Source organism: Gossypium hirsutum, chromosome A13 (genome assembly GCF_007990345.1).
Source record: "Gossypium hirsutum isolate 1008001.06 chromosome A13, Gossypium_hirsutum_v2.1, whole genome shotgun sequence".
Lineage (NCBI taxonomy): Eukaryota > Viridiplantae > Streptophyta > Magnoliopsida > Malvales > Malvaceae > Gossypium > Gossypium hirsutum.
The window spans coordinates 56,372,434-56,377,179 of NC_053436.1; the positions used below are offsets into that span (position 1 = coordinate 56,372,434).

At 33.6% G+C, this 4,746-nt stretch overlaps 1 long non-coding RNA gene across 4 annotated transcripts; it reads right to left on the reverse strand.

Moving 5' to 3' along the window:
• Positions 1–225: 225 nt before the first annotated feature.
• Positions 226–4,366, reverse strand: LOC107893850 (uncharacterized). Of its 4 annotated transcripts, XR_005907563.1 has the most exons (7): positions 3,966–4,362; positions 3,116–3,769; positions 2,747–2,865; positions 2,488–2,618; positions 2,222–2,289; positions 913–1,016; positions 226–573 (listed from the first exon to the last, which is right to left on the reverse strand). It is a non-coding gene; the product is annotated as an uncharacterized lncRNA (long non-coding RNA). The 4 variants fall into 4 exon arrangements; XR_005907564.1 differs by having other exon boundaries at positions 2,222–2,622; positions 3,966–4,366; XR_001683027.2 differs by having other exon boundaries at positions 2,473–2,622; positions 3,116–4,366.
• Positions 4,367–4,746: the final 380 nt, after the last annotated feature.

Below are 4,746 nucleotides of genomic sequence, written 5' to 3' on the forward strand. Positions count from 1 at the left end.
GCGAAAAAGACAGTCACAGGACCATATGAGTGCACCAACACTCACTACATGTGACATTAAAAGCATGGGCAAATAGATTATAGATATGCTACTTGGACTCAAGTGGTGTGAGTAGAGGCACGCATTTTATATGGGTATGTTTGACTTTTTCTTTTTTGGTAAATTTTTCACTATATTAACCCAACTCTTCATTTTGCCTAAATAACTACTGTCTGTACTACTGTGTTTTAACTACTGTATCTGAATTTATCTCCAACACATGCTCGAACATGGGCATCAAGATATGGTCCTCCAAGAGTCCTCCAAATACATTCAATTCTAGAAAAAATTAAAAATACTCAAGTCAGATGCCTATGTCCAACACTTACACCCGAGTCCGAGTTAACATAACCTTTTCATGTATTTGGAACCTTTTCATGTTTTTGGAGGGTCATATGCTAGATCCACGTCCAGGAATGTGTTAAACATTGATACTTCAAGAAAAATGAAAATTAAAGCAAGACAGGATACAGTATTTAATTTGCATTATTCAGTTTGGTCGATTCCACCGACTGCTAGACAAGTCACCATATTCTGCAGAAAGCGTTATCAACTTGTCAAACGAATTCTTGATAAGCAGAACCATGTTTAACCTTGAATGTACATTTAACAGAATTTTAACAATTTATACAAAGGCACAATTGCTTAAACAAATTCATTAGAAATGAAGTTATATGGTCATAGTTGAACTTTAGGCATTATATCCATAAAAGAAATATGGGTATCAGGTTAAACTGGCATTTTAATCCCCATTTCTCTCAATTTTTTGGGCATTAATGAATGACTTTAAGCCATGGAAGAGTGCATAAGAACATAAAGCATTAACAAGGAATCTGCAGAATTCAACTTTAGTTTCACAAAAATTGCCATCACCTCAAATTATCTTCAACTCCGTGTATGCCAAGCTGATCCTTATGAATGAAAATACTATTAATTTAATAGCATTGGGGCTGGAAGATATCTGCTTTTGAATTCCACTACAAGGTAATCCAAAAATATTTTAAAAGCAACATTTAGAATCAAATAGTTTCCCTACACAATAAGTTTAACCAGAGATCGGTCATAATAGTATAATTAGCATTTAATTTGGATAATTTAAACATGAAGATGAATCCAACATACAGAATGAAGGGGAATATTTATCACAAGAAAATTATTTCGATTCATCAGAGTAAGTAAATTCTTTAATCAACTAATCATGCATGGCTCAACCATCTAGAATTAATCTAAAATTACAAACGTGTAACTCTCGTATCTAAAAAATGAACATCAATAATAGGGGTAAAAACCAGATAAATGTGCCCATAAGTCACTTGGATTCAGCTACAAGTAAAACTCAAATCAATTCAGTCATTGTCAAGTTGAACTCAAGCTTGATAGCCTTACTTGGATTTGGCAAAGAGAAGAAAAAAAAACTCAAATCAGTCATCTTCAAGTTGAGCTCAAGCTTGAGCCATCAAGCGACTTGAACCTTTTATCTTTAGTTAATATTGAAAAATTTCAATTTGAACTCAAGCTTGAGCACAAATAAGTAAGTTTGAACTTGAGCATGGGAATCAAGCTCATTTTTTACTAGGTAAACAAGCCAAATCAAGTGAACTTGAGCAGTTCGATCTTTACACTCAAGTTTTTGAAAAATGAAACTCAATCGAACTCAAGCAGCGCTTTAATCTTCAAAGTTCAAGTTGAGCTTAAGATCGAGCTTTTAAAAACTTTAGCTCGACACAACTCATTTGCACCCCTATTCAAGATCCCATTCTTGTGGAAAAATTATTTCATGAACCATTTCCACAACATCATCAATGATCCCACCAATTAAAACCATCTACCTCGCATACCTTACATTTTTCTGTCCATGTTAGCTTTTTCTTACGGGTGATTACTTGGAATTTTTTATCTGACTATACAAATTCCACAGAACAATTATACTACAATATAGTTTATAATATTCATTGGGAATGCAACATGACCGAAAACTGATGGAACACATAAAATTACAAGACATATGGATGCAATGCAACATAAACAATTAACTTTTTTTTTCTTTTTGTTTATTAAAGAGAACTCAATTGCCTGCACAGACAAATATAATAGTAATATATAGTTGTTGCAAAGATAAAAATTCCAACGAAGCTAATTAATTAAGATCATCGATGTCCCAACTCCCAAGTAAATGACATACCTATAGAATGTTTCATACACTAAAGGTACTGAAATCATGTAATTTGGCTTATAATTTCTCAAATCATCCTACAAAACAAAATAAAAATATACATAATCAACATATTTAAATTACTAATAAACTAACAATTAAGCAAAGAAGAGAATCATTGAATGTACTAGTGAACATGGTACAACTTAAGTCAAAGTGATTCATATTTATCAATTTATTCTATATAAATTTAAAGACTGTAAACCTAAAATAAACAAAACCTTCAAAGTTCTCACAGTTGTATATACTTGCTCAATTCCATGCGTACATACGAAATACTAACAAGCCCGCTCATATGTGTGCCAAGTAGGAAGCATACTTAGAAATCTATCCCCCGCTTTAGCAGGTCCAAGAACCCCCAAATTTTCTATCTGGAAAACGAAACACACAACAAACAATATTACACAGTAGATTAAGTTAAGCCAGACATTACTTCACACTATTCTTCTGAAACTCTTCAAAGCTAAAATACTAAAATCAGCATTAAGAAGTTACCTGGTGCAATAAGTTTTTATGTGAAAGCATAATGCCTTTTGGGTTACTAGTGGTTCCACTCGTATATACAATGGCAGCAATATCATGTCAGCCGATCACTTCATATCTGCAACCTTTTCCTGAAGTCAAATTTATCCAACTACTATAATTCCATCAAGGAAATGAGAACTCGTAGTAACACCATATGATTTAGACAAGTTGTACGAGGTGTATGGTTAAATAAAAAGCAACATACAAACAAGCACTCTGGTATCATCATGTATGAAGAGGCTATTTACGACTCAATGAAATTTCAGAAAAATAAAATGTAGAGTCAAAGCAATCACAAAAAGAGAATTTCATTCTGCAAGAAAATGTAGTCAAACTTACTAGCATCAAGAGAATCAATAAGGACAGCACAATTTTCTCTTCCTAACTTCACCATCTCCTTATAACTGAATACAGGTACACCGAGTGTTTCATTGTTGGCCAGGCGTGATTTCGCCCCCCAAAGTAGAACAATAAATTTCATCCTTGCATTGGAACAAAATTTGCCAGCAAGACGATAACAAACATCTTGCACTAATCATTTTGTTTATCACCATGTTCTACAATTACTAATGGAGCTTCATAGCATATGAAAGGTTTCAATAACCCCACCAAGCAAACAATCATTGCGGTTCATTGGTTTCTCCAAAAACATAGTTCCCATTTCCATGGAAATCAACAATTGACCCAACATAACAAGTGAAAGTGAGAAACTTTGATTAATTCAAACCCAATAGGCAATTAAAATTAAAAAGAAAAGATATTGAGATAAGAACATTACCGTGCAATACGATGAAGGGAATAGCGTGTCTGTTTGGGACAAGAATCAATGTAATGGAGAATATGAATAATAAAGTAGTTGACTGTAAAAGAGAGGCCACTGCTGGTAAAATCTTGCAGAACCAGAGTTTCTTTCTTTCTCAAAGCATCCAACAAGAACAACCACACCGACATCCATAGATTTGAAAATATGAACCGAAACAGTATTTCCTAGGGCTGAAAACCCAAAATAACCCACTGAAATACATCTAAAGAAGCATAGATCTGAGAACTACAACAGAGACGTAAAGGCCAAAACAAACTTGTTCTAATGCTGAAAACCAAAAACCCACAAAAATACAAGCAGAGAAGCATAGATCTGCAACTAAAAAAGACATGAAAAGGCAAAGATAGTTGAAGTAAAGATCCATACCTAAAATGACCCTCCGATGAAGCAAGTGATTTTAATATCACAAAAAAAAAAAGAAACTACTGAGAAAACTTAGGCTTTATCTCTCTAACGAAAACTATATTCCTACTGTAACGTGTTTATGTGTTTTTTCTTTAGCCTCTGGTTAAACTAAAACTGAAAAAGAATGAGAAAGAACTTGAAAATAGAGCAAGCGAGAGAAAGAGAAATAAATGGGGTGTATTTCACCTCTGATTACCCAAAGCTAAAAACGAATGAGAAGAAAAATTTGAAGAGAAAGAGATGGTGAAGAAATGGGAAAGGCATGGAGAGAGGATTTAAATTTCCAATGATGGGGAGTGAAGGGGATTTGAAAAGACTGATGAAAGCAGGCAGCGGGACTTTTCTCCTGCCAACGTAATTATTGCTATTTAATACACTCTTTAATGAAGTGATAATTGAGTTGTTTACCTTTTAAAACTTCATTTAATAAACCTAATTTTAATATTTTTAGGCCAAGTTTAGTTAGAGAGAATGGAATCTTTATTCTTAAATGAATAGTTAAGATAAAGTTTGGTTTACCCTTTTTTTCATTCGGCGAATGGTTATTTTTCTCTTATTTGTTAGATTTATCGAATCGTCATTCGGCGGAGGGGGTTAAGAATAGCTCATTCAACGACGGATGTAGTAGCAAATTTTTTTTCCCAGACAATTTTACCCTATATTTCTTCACCCATCCGTCAATTTCGTCGTTGTTGTAAAAGCGGTGCCTCCCTCGATTCTATCATTGAGAACCGTAAATTTA